The sequence below is a fragment of the Corvus brachyrhynchos genome, unplaced genomic scaffold, assembly GCF_000691975.1.
Source record: "Corvus brachyrhynchos isolate BGI_N302 unplaced genomic scaffold, ASM69197v1 scaffold14, whole genome shotgun sequence".
NCBI classification, from domain to species: domain Eukaryota; kingdom Metazoa; phylum Chordata; class Aves; order Passeriformes; family Corvidae; genus Corvus; species Corvus brachyrhynchos.
In genome coordinates, this window is record NW_008239110.1 from 9483052 (window position 1) to 9495620 (window position 12569).

The window sequence follows — 12569 nt, forward strand, 5'->3', positions numbered from 1 at the left end:
GGGGCTTGAGATCCTTTCTGAATGCAGGTGTGAAAGCTCACTGCAACACCTCATCATTTCAAGGTGAGTTAAGTAAACTGCTTTGTGTCAGAAGGTTTACTGTAACTCACTGTCACACGTTTGTTTTGGTTTACTTGCCTGTCTGTGCAGTTTGCTAGTTTTTCACCAGGAAATGGGTGTGGGGCCCACAGTAACATTTTTGGAGAGAGAAGGCCGTTCACAGATGTTCCACCAGTCCATTGTGGCTGGACAGTATAAAGAGGAGACCCCACTGCTGCACAGAGGTCCCCATCTGGTGGGTTAGACAGAGGCACTTCTCAGGCACCATGACCATCTGGCCCCCAGCCCTGCAAAAACCACCCCTCCCTGAGCGTGAGGTGCTGGCACCAAGATTTGGGGAAAATACTCATGAAAAGAAACTGTCTTTCTCAGAACCTTGGGTGAGAGCCTGAAATGATACAAGCAAGGCTAAGATTCGCTGATTTAAATCTGATTTGTAGTGCCAATAGTTGGCGCTGCTCTGAGAGGAAAGAAATTTTATTTCGTATTTGGGGAAATGCAATCTATGTTTCTTCATTGCGAGAGTACTTAATTTTAAAATAAACAGATCAGAATGGTTTGAGAAATAAGGTGAGAACATGCTTTCTCAATAAATAAACAGAGCAGTGGGGATATGACTTGATGTGACTTTTCCTAATGGAATGCGATTTTGACTCTAAACAGCAAATCGGACTTGTCAGATGATAAAGGTTAGCCTTGCTCTTAAATACTATCACTCTTTTGGCTAATGTTAAATATATCTGCTGCATAAAACAAACTGTACAAGATGGATAAGAAAAAGCATTAAGAATACTCTCAAGCTATCTTTTGTAGGAGCCTGAATGCCACCAAGCACTCCACTAAAGAGCCAGTCTTTGTGGCAACACTGAACCCTCGTGAGGATTTGTGAGTCTTGTGAATCTTAAATAAGTTTTTTTATTAGGAAAGAGACGGAACCTTTTCCACGTCAATGTTTTAAGTAATAGTTCTGAGAGTATTGCCAAACACACCTTTCAACAAATGAGTCACTATGTACACCAGAGGTTGGTTCCTGCAGAACAAAAGGGGACCTGTGACATTTTAACTAAGTTTTACTTCTTCCTTTGGGCTAGACCCATGCCTGATTACAAAACACATTCACATCTAGCATGCAAATTTTCTTTCTCACCACGATTCCAAGCAATATAAATTATAGTTGTTTACATCAAGCTTCCCACTGTTCTGAACTCTGAGCTTCTCTTGACTTGGCTAGCAGAGAGACCACAATGTAACTAGTAAACTTCATTCCCTAAGCTATACTGACATCATCCTGGCTGAAAAAAACAAGGAAGTAGGCTAATCAGAGATCTTCTGATTTATATTCTGTAATGAATACAAAGGGGCAGAAACCAAGGTCTTTTAAATGGAAACTGTCAGCAAAAAAGAAAACAGAAGAGAATTATTTTGGGAGGTGGCCAAGAAAGAGCAAAAGGGTCGTGGGGGAAGAGGGGATACTAGAAAATGAAGGAATGATCTGAGAGATAATATATACTACTGCAATATTGTCCCACCTGGTAATGTTATGAGCGCAAAATATCATGCCAGTCAGACTTAAGAAAGGAACCATGAAAAAGTATAAATAACTTATTTTTGATTTTGGGTCTGAATTTTGTAACTTTTTTTTTGGCCCCAAAGAATATTCACTTAGAGAAAATATTAATCAAAAAAAAAAAAAAAAAAAAAAAAGCTTTAGGTTGAAGAAGACTCTTCCATCTATTGAGCATTCTTTATCAATGTCTGTAAATATATTTATGAGACATTTTAATTTCTGAAGGCAGAATCTTTTCTGCTTTCAAAATTTTGGCTTTTCTTTGGTTTTGTTTTTGCTTTTTTACTTTTAGAAAAATAGTTCAGCTGGATCACTTTGAAACGTCAGCTCAACATACTGTTGTTGTCAAAGCTTTTTTCTCCATAAAAGGGTCACATTCATACTCATTTAAGGGTAGGGTTTACTGAAAGTAAAATTGAAATGCTTTGTTTCTAATGTAGGTTGAAATTCTGAACTCAGGAATAGCCCCACTGTGACTCTGGCACAGAGCTGAGTGCAGGTACACAGTCCAGGAATCTTCTCCCACTAGGACACTTCACTGTTCCTCACACCTCTCAGGTAGGATCCTGCTGGACCATTATCTTTTCCCGTTCAAGTGCAAATCTTGAAGAGGTGTGGTGTGCTGTGGCTGCAGACACCTTTCCCCCATTGTGAAGGAGGACATTAATCCTTAAGATCTGTGTGACCAGAAGTGTGTCTGAGGGGGTATGAAGTGGGAGAGATAAACTTGCTCTTGTGACTCACTAACAGAGAAATTTCACTGGCAAGAGAATCACAGAGCTCAGGATGGGTCAGTCTGGAAGGAACAACAGGGGGTCATCTGATCCAACCCCCCTGGTCAAGCAGGGTCATCCTACAGCACACGGCACAGGACTGTGTCCAGGTAGTTCTTGGATATCTCCAGTGAGGGAGATTCCACAACCACTTTGGTCAATGTGTTCCAGTGCTCGGTCACCTGTACAGTAAAGAAGTTCTGACTCATGTTCAGGTGGAACTTCCTGTGCATCAGTTTCTGCCCATTGCCTCATGTCCTAATGCTTGATACCACCAAGCAAAGTCTGGCTCCATCCTGTTGACACTCTCCATTCAGATACTGACAGACATTGATGATGTCCTCTCTCAGTCTCCTCAAGGCTAAACATGGCCGGCTCCCCCAGCCTTTCCTGAGGCATCTGTAATCACATGGATCCAGGAGCAAGGATTTTAAAAAATTGCTTTAACTTGATAAAATAAAAGAGTATTAGTTCTTCTTGATCCTGATGCCTCTTCAAGGCCCGATGCAGATCCTCAGCTGTACTAGTTGTCCTGCTGTGAAGTAGAGTCTCCCATCCCTTTCTTTCATGTCCTTAATGAAGTGGAGAAAAATATCTCTGCTATTCTTCCATAGAGATACTCCTTTCACAGTGATACTTCCAAGATGAAAACACCCTAATTTTCTTTGTAGGTAGTTGACACAGGTCTCAACTGGCCCTTTTGTCAGACTTTTTCTTTGTTACCTTATCTTTTGCATGACAAAGGAGGACCAAAATAAATTAAGCACCTCAACATCCCCTTTGGAGAATAACAGATTTTTCAGCAAGGTGAGCAGGTTTACCAGCAGTAAGACAATTCTGCTGAGCCTTCTCATGCCAGTATTTGGGTTGAGCTGCTGGAGGAAGACTGGCATGCCCAAGGGTACAAACTGGTAAGCACTACTCCTGTGGCCATAACTACAAGGATTGCCTTCTCTGACAGTATGTGCAGCCAACGAAAGGATGCATATACGTCCTTAAACACATCACACACACTTTTGGCATTGAATCTGAGAATGAGGGTCCTGGAGAAAACTGCCAATACAGGAGTACAAAGAACTCTATTTTCAAAGGAAAAGGGAAAGGCCAGGGAAGAAAAACGCAAGCTAAATGAGTTGTGGGAAGACACAGAAATATAAATCCTTTTATTTATTTTTTTAAAATCATATTTGAGACAGAAAACAGTGACACCAACTATAAAAGTTCGACCCTAATGGAAACAAAGTATTAAAGAAAATCAGCTGATCCAACAAAAAACAGTAAAGCAGCTATTGTAGGGAGTTTTAATATATTTTGCTCTGTCCTGAAATCAATAATCATTTGGAAGGGAAGATTTCTTACCTGGCTGATAAGACAGCACTGCAAACAGTTGTAACAGCTGAAGGGCTAGGCATTTTGCAACATACTACAGAAGACAAAAATGTACACATAATCATAGATGTTCAACAACTGGAAGTAGAGTTTCTGCCCAAAGCAGCTAGAAGACAAAAATGTACACATAATCATGTGTACACATAATCAAAACAACTGGAAGTAGAGTTTCTGCCCAAAGCAGCGATAATAGTGGATTGTAGTAGTGAAACTGACTGGACAGCAAAGCTGGATGTGCAGTAATGCTGCAGAGTGTTAAATGATTCATTTTTATAATGGTTCCACCCACAGGAGTTACTGAGTTAAGCCTGATAATAACCCTCTTTCACACTTGTGCTATGTTGCAGTGAGTGTATGGTATGCTCCAGGAAATGCAATCATTGCTAAGATACCCACACACTATCTGCCAAGAAGATATGTGACCTGACTCCCAAAATTGCAAGAAAATTCAAGGCACTGATTTGAGAAGAACTGTAGTAAACCATTTCACATTCATAAGCAACTGTTAATTGCATTATGTTTCTGAAACTGTTTTACCCATTTTACTGGTGGAAACATTTGTTTAGGTTTTATAGGCAGTCAGTCTTCAACTCTTGTTTCCTGGCATTCCTCAGTACCATGCTTGATGTTTATGTCTCTTCAATGTCATTTTAAAAAGTCTCATATTCAGCTGCTTACAGTGAGTAGGAAAAATATGCACCTCACAGAGCCACCTTTTGTGAAATACACAGGCCAGTCAAGCAGTGACTGATACCAGTTCAAATGTGCTATTAGAGAAGTAGCTTCCTGACTTATTTTCTAACACAAACACAGAAATAAAACCAGTGATCACTAGAAATTTGAATTATTAGTTTGATATACCCTTTATAACCTCTACAGATCAAACAAATCACCTAACAAATCCTTCCTCATTTTATCTGTCACAAGCAAAACTTTCTCGCAGGCAAAGCCTTTCTGCCTTGCTATAAAGTTGCTTGAATTCATCTGTTAAGGAGAAACAAAAATCTTATTCAGAAGTCTTTAAATATCTTTCCATTTGCATGACCTCTTTATTGCCTTCACGTTTCTTGAGTGCTGTAATCTGCTGGTACTGTTATGTTAGATTTGTGAGAGCTCCAGACACAGGCATGGAAAGGTTTTTTCTATACTGTCACTGACACACTTGCTGCCTTGCTCCTGGGAGGTGCATGGAGGGCTTCTTGCTCAGCTCACATTTACAGGCACCCGTTCATGTACTGTGTAAACCCTCTGCACAACACTGAGTGCAGCAATCCCAGACATCTATGATTTAAAGGTATGGAATTTTTACTTTTTACTTACAGGAATGCTTATAAGAGCTGCCAAATAAAAATACACAAATAAAGAAAACAACAGTCTATTTCTAATAAATAACATCTGGGAAGAGCTGCATTATAGAATTTTAATATTAAAATTTCAGTATTTGCAGCATGTATTGAATGACATCAGTCAGACCACTCTCACTAATCTTTTGAAAAATGAAACAAAACTAAGCCATAAAGCAACATCTTGGGCTAGTTATGGCATTGCTGATGTGCAGCTGATGGAACTTTTCTGTATTGCATCAAATCAGACAATGAACTCAGAATGTGAGCTTGCAACATTGTGTTATGTGTGGAAGTCCTTCATTCTAAATAGTCAGAAAAAGGTAAGTAGATTCCAGCAACTTTTGGCTATGCTACTGTGTGGTCGAAAGTATAGGCTGGCTGTGATGGGATGTACCAAGGCTGAGATCGTCTTTATTCTTCTGACCCCATGCATCAGCCTTATCCATTATTACTGAACTTGTGTTCTCTGAACCTGACTTCTTTCTGTCCAGTTTGGCATCTTGCTCTTGTCAGTTGGAGATTTCATGCTCCATTGAATGTAAGTATGAGTCTTGTGTATTGCTGACAACCTTCATTCCATATCAATAGATCATAAATGTGATGTTCTATCCAGCAGAATTCTTCAAGGTCTGAGCAGTTGGGTGCTTCAGTACTGCAGTACTTAGAACTTGCAAACATGCAGAATTTTTGTTGTTTTTGTCAAGCTGGACTTGCACCTGCTCTTGCTTTGTAAACAAATCTAAAAATGCTGTTGCAAAAGTCCTTCTTCCCAAGCTGTTTCTTGCAGGAATTTTTGAACTTCCAGCCTCCGTGTATTAATTCCTTTCCTGTTTGGTACAAGTAAGATAATTCTTTTTTCAATCCATTTCATTGATATCTCAACTGTACCAACAACTCTTTTGTGCCATTCAGAAAAGAGCAACCATTTATTTCTCAGTGTTTGTGGTTTGGTGGAGGGAGGCAGCTGGATATACTGTACACTTTGAGAAGAACTTTTTACATATCCATCAAATATTTATGTTATCACATATCATTGATGCCAGAGCAGGAAATATGGTCCTATCTGATTTTGTTTCATTTAAGTGGGAATGGATCTAGCAATCTCCCTGTTTTAAAATATTATACTGCCCCTGTCCTTCCATGTTATTTATTCAACATTCAGCCATGTGGCATCATGTTCAGTAGCCTCATCTTTACATGAGCACCTTGAAACTTAATATTATTAATTTTTAAGCTGAACCAGGGATAAGAATCATATAGGATAAGATAATTTCCTTTCTTTAAAGCTGAGCTGACTATGCTGAAGGCAAATGCTGACAGAATCTCTTTGCATTTTCTGCTTTTTCCTCTAAGTCTCATTTTTCTTGTTTGCTTCTTCACATAGGCCTCATAAAAAATGATTATTTTTAAGAGCGATCTGAGACACTTCAATAGTAGGCTCTCAGCAGGGATCAGTGACATCTGAGTAATTCCTTCCAGCTTTGGCTGACACGACAGGGATATGCAGGACTGGCAGAGAACTAATGCAGTTGCTAGATAAGTAAATCACTAAAGTAAAAGAAGAGAACATGGTCTCTTTTTGGACTGGAAATTGAAAAGTCTGTAGTTCTGTCAAAAAAAAACACCCGACACTCTCATAAGTTCCATTCCACAAGCAGAAGTGTGTGTGTATCTTATCCTGAATGATTAAGATGATCAGCTGATTTGTTACTATGCATCCTTCTTACATCACCGCATTGTAATTCTAATAAATGTTCCTTCATCTTTCTCTTGCATCTTATCACTTGCATCAGTCCTGAGGTACAGGAGGTTCCTGCTAATTGACTTCTCAATATACAGGTTCTCCATCCCTACCACCAATTATTTATGGGTGATCTCTGTTTTTTCCCCTTACATTTAATTCTCATTAATTTTAATTAGACTCAGACTAAGCTCAAACCCTTTAGCAAAATTTATAAGAAAAAGGAAAAGAAACATTGCATGCTTGCCAGATGAATTTTCACAGAGCTCTCACAGCTCTAATTTACACTACAGACACACCAGGATGTGGTTGGAAGAAGCCTTGCGTTTCCTGCTTGTGCATGCTTTGGATGCATGACCTCAAGATGTCAAAAAGTCAGTGGGTCATGGGGACAAGTCTGGCTTTGTGGGTTATGCTTTCTGGCTTGCAGATATGAAGCACGTAAATAACTTTTGAAGATACAAGATTTAGTTTAAACAGCTGAGGAAGTCACTGGGTTTCCTTTTCTGCTCTGAAAAAGACTTACATATTTCAGCCTAAAACTTCTTGATTGCTTCAGCTTTTCATAAGGTAAATATAACAACAGGGAAAGTGTATCATGAAATGACATACTAAAATCCAGAAAAATAATTTATCAGCATTTAATTTTTTTAAGAATATGCCTGGCTGGTGAAAATCCCCCACAGCTAGTTTTTTAGCTTTGTCCTTCCTTTTCATTATATACCATGAAAAAGTGAGTTCTGTTCAGTTTCTAAAATGTATTGAGCTCTGCAGGGGTGAGGAACCTTGATCAGATTTAACCTTGGTGGCCTGCCATCCGGATTAGAAAGAGCAATCTTAATGGATTGCAGGTGCAGCTAAATGGCATCATTAATGTGGTGGAAGAGACCCTCAGGGGGTCCTAAAAGTTTCCTATGAAAATCCACCATCACATTAAAGGACTGAGATGATTTCCTTGCTTTGTGGAATCACATTTTCAGTGACTAGAGATGTCTCACAGAAGTACTTCTGGAAATCAGAGTCCTTTGGTTTATCAATGACTTGACAAAACATCTCATATACAGTTTCTCTGCAGGTGTTGGAATCAAAGAATTGTTTCAGTTGGAAAAGATCTTCAAGATCATCTAGTCCAATCATTATGCAGAGGCATTTCCATAGGGGCATGTCTGCAGTCCAATGAAAAAAATACACACTCTCCTGCACCTCAGGATCTTAGCAATAAGATGTGAGAGAAAGATGAGGGAACATTTATTAGAATTGCAGTGCAGTGACGTAAGATTTATAAACACTAGCCAATGAGTTGATCAACTTCACTGTTCAGGATACGATAAGAACATGCTCTTGCTTGCAGAATGGGACTTATGAGAGTGTCTTATTTTTACAGGACTACAGACATCTTGCTATGGAAATGTTCCAATGAACCAGGACATTTCTGTCTTTCCCTGTCCTGCCTTAAAAATTATATCATACCAAAATATGACTCCAAAAATAACCCACCCAGCAGGATAAATATATTACAGGGGAAGAAACCTCTGAGGAGATGTGATGGACAAAACATATGGCCTCTTTCACTCCAAACATAATTCCAAAAGGCCTCTTTTTCTCTTACAGGGAAACCAAATTAAATGTATTTCCTATGTTTTCAGTATTCACAGTGTCACACTTGTAGTTTGGAGATGAAAATAGAAACTGTCAGAGAGATGCAGTTTTTGAAATGGTGATAGTGTGTCATACTTAATGCCCCAGTCTAAACTAGCAGTGACCTGGCACCTTGTTCTTAGTAAATGGGACATTACCATATGGAATTTCCAGGAGATTGAGGTCTGCTGAACCTCACAGCCTGTTACTCTTCTGACTGCTTGAATCAGTTGCTATAATCAGTAGCCCTGAAAAATATACTGAAGACTTGATCATGTCAATTATCGTCTTTCATACACAAATTCCTTTTAGCCACGCCTGACATACACTTGGAGTAGGTAAATATTTACCCTGCTAAAGGCTCTTTCACCCAAAGGTGAAGGCCATTGGCTACATTCACATTCCACAGCACTTGGTCCTGGGTCTCTCCTGGGTCCTCAGGCCATTAGACAGTTATTTTTTTCTGTGTATTTTATTCACTTCAAAGGGTCTGAAACAGTATGAGGGCTGTGATGGAGCATATCAGCATTACTGTTTTATACTGTTAAGCCCTGCATGCCCTGCATGTGCTGGAGATGACCGAGTGCAAAGTCTCCTAGAAGACAACAAAGGCAGGACTGTGTAGTCTTAGCCACAGAGCATATTTGTAGCCATCCCTGGAGTGAGATTCCCCCAGAGATGCACCTGGGGTTTGTTTCAGAAGAGATACAGCTGACTGACCCTAAGTGGGAGCTCGAGAGTGAGTAAGATTTGTGCAGTGCAGGCTGGCAGTGATGAGGACTAGAGAACAAATTGCAGACCCAAGAACCACCTGGCAGTAATGCACACAAACACACATTTGTTGAAGCCCTGATACTGGCTGAAATTTTTAACACTCATCAAAGCTATGTACTGTTTATGCTCTTGCAGGCTAATCAAAATGTTACAAAGGAAAACCTTAGGGACAAAATCTGCTCTGTCACAGAGCTCAGGGATACTGGATGGCTGCATTGGGACAGCTTCTCTGTGAACAGCACTGTCATTGACTTGAATGCAAAGAATAAGCTTGCACCAATTTTTCATAGAAGCAAGTTTCCTCATGGACAGGCTATTCAATGATTAACTGCTGCTAATGGACTAAGATGCTTCTTATATTCCTTTTAGATAATACTATAAGTATCAGTACACGCATGGAGGGGAAAAAAACCAAAAAAACCCATCTAGAATCAGCAATTAACACCACCTGATCCAGCCTAATCTTTTATCTCTTCTTATATTTTTATTGTTTAAACCAAATAAAATTAGAGCTGTTTAAATTACTATTGGGTTTTTTTTTATTAGTTTTCTTTTTTTTTTCCCCTAAAATGATCACCTTCATTCTATTTAAAAAGAACAGTGAGAACAAATTTGCCACTTATTTATTTCTCTATCTAAGTAGCTCCTGGCATAAAAAAAAACCCCTTTTATTTGTTACAGGTATTCTCATATACACAGATTTCACCTCCAGCTGCACTCTAGTGTTTAGGTTGCTTGGGTGAGCAGTACTTTTACTACTACATTCTGATATCAGCCATCAGGAACATGAGGGTGGATTTCGACAGTCAACATCAGGAAATGAGACTGTTCAGAGTCAGTTCTGCTCCCATCAGAGCAAATGAATTCCCTTCATCACCACTGCCTGGGTTCTCTCACCATTGAGGTCTCCAGGGGTTTTGCCACTGACATCAGCAGCAGAGTAAGACCCAATATAAGCTGCCTGGTTTAGAACACCTGTGGATCTTGCAGTACTGGCAGGGCATTAATAAGTGTCCCATTGTTTCAGGGCCTTTCACATCAATGCTACTCCAAAGCCTTTAAGCCATTTGGGGTCTTTATACAATGCCAATGTTACTTACGGTTTCACAAAGAGTCACATACTCTTTATAAGAGAGCCTGGCAGGATCCACATTGATCTGGTGCCTTCTTTTAGTTTTAACTTTCTTTTGCTCCAGTTTGGGTCTTACCTGTTTCAAAAGGAAGTGGACTGTGATGTGGTATCCAACCTGACTGCCAAAATCAGAGCATGGGATCTCAACAAAAACTCACTGTGGTCAAGGATGAGTTTGGCACTAATTCAGTGGGATTTGGACCAGGCACTCTTCAGTTTCCTCTTTCATGCTCAAATTTTGGATCCCTGTAATGCGTTTGACTTCTTTGGAAGGTACCCTGATCTGCAGGAGGGAGAAGAGAAAAATGTTTCCTTTTGTATTTGTTTTCTTTAAACATTTTCTCCTACATTGTTTCAAATCCTTTTGATTTATAGATCAGCACACACCCAAAAACAGTCCCTGGAAGCGACAAGGATTCAGAGGCTTGTTTGTACAGCTTTAGACCAAAGTCTGCTTAACTGTGAAAAATAACATTTTTGTAGGCTGTTACTTCTTAAAGTAGTAAGCTGGTGCCTTCTGGAAATCTTTGAGGAACAGTTTGTTTAGGAGTGAATCTGCTTAGGTCAATATACAATCTTATTTTTCTGGTCTCTATGAGCTAACAGTCTCAAGCAAAACAAGCAGAAAAGGTACGCAAACATATGAAAAAAAGTACAAAGAACAGAAATCTTATTTAATTATTAGAATTCATTCTTGGAAAAAAGTCAAATATTCATACAAATTATGTAGCCTTAACAATCTGTTTTCAGAAAGAGACCAAATCTCTGAGAGTTTTTCAACTGGAGTGGAGAGCAATTCAAATGACTTTTTCATTGTGAAGAAACAATGCTTTTCTGTTGGTGCAAATAGTGTCTACTCAGGCATCAACAAATAGATGGCATGTAGACCAGCAGAAAATTTGGCAAAGAGGCCCTATATCTTCTAACACTCTTCTCCTTAGGAAACTCAGATTTCACATTACTCTCAATCAGAATTAAGATGTAACAGAGGCATAATGTGGGGAACTAATTCTGCAAGCCAGTGAAGCATTGCTATATGTGAGGAGACTTTTCTTGATGTAAAAACTTGCTTTCCATGCTTTTAATGCTGCCCCAACACTTCTACAAGTGTTAGGTACTACAGCAGACTTCATTGCTGTCAGCGGCCATTTGATCAGCTGGGAACATGTGCATGTGGAGCTGAGGAAAATATTCTTGAAATTGCCTTACTTTAAACTTTGAAGCAGTCTGACATTCAGATTTTGCTTCTCATGTTTTTTACCACAGCTAGTCTTATGCTAAGTCCATCTCAGTATAAAAATGGGTCGATAATCTTAGCACTGGAATTTCTCTTCCATTTCACTCACTCCCTACTGAATTTAAAACACAACCCTCTCTAACCTTTTCCTGATTTCCTTCCTCATACTTAGTCATTGAATTACAAGTTGCATCAAGACAAAAAGCACAACTCTGAGAATCATATTGATCAGTCAGTTTCATGTTCTTTCACTGCCTGCCCAGACCAAGACACTCAGAGCACTGACAGTTTTACAAATTCCCTGCCAATAGTTTTTAACCATCACAGTTTTGAATCATAAGTGATGTCCAAAAGCCATGCAGGGAAACAGCCTCCTATTATGCATTGTAGAAACGGAAACAAGTAACATAATGCATGTATGTAACTGCATTTATCATTACTCAATAACACATCAACTTTTAGCATTGCATTTCATGAGAGTTAATGAATTCCAGTATACTCAGCTCTAAGGATGTGGGAGAAGTCAGTATCTTAGTTGGGTCCCGATGTTTCTACTTAGTTTAATTCAGCTCTTAGAGAAAATCTGTTGTTGAAGTCAATGAATATTTAACTCAAAAAACAATTGAATAAGGACAGAGAACTAAATTCAACATTCATTTGGTTAAATGTCTTTTGGCTGAAGAACAGCAGAATTGGGCCTTAAGCAACATTTTCAGAAAAAAAAAGACCTGAAAAAACCTCAATAACAGAATTCACTATTTCCTACACTAACCAAACAATGTATTACTGATGTCAGTTTCCTATGGGAAAGTTTGCAGTCACTGCTCTGCATGAGAGAGAACACTCTACAGAGTCACATCCATGCAATACAATCTACATAAGTGTTCCCATCTTTTTCCTTAACCACTGGTA

The 12569-nt window shown here is 39.1% G+C and overlaps 1 long non-coding RNA gene across 6 annotated transcripts in view; it reads right to left on the minus strand.

The window, feature by feature from the left end:
• The window catches only part of LOC108448024, an 80271-nt gene that overhangs the window by 22773 nt on the left and 44929 nt on the right, over positions 1-12569 (minus strand). For 5 of the 6 annotated variants that reach the window (XR_001863802.1, XR_001863803.1, XR_001863798.1 and 2 more), the window contains 2 exons: positions 10579-10703; positions 10389-10496 (listed from right to left, as the gene is read on the minus strand). This is a non-coding gene — a long non-coding RNA (uncharacterized LOC108448024). Of the gene's footprint in view, positions 1-4814; positions 5963-10388; positions 10497-10578; positions 10704-12569 lie in introns of those variants that run through there. The other variant, XR_001863799.1, reaches the window with a different exon arrangement.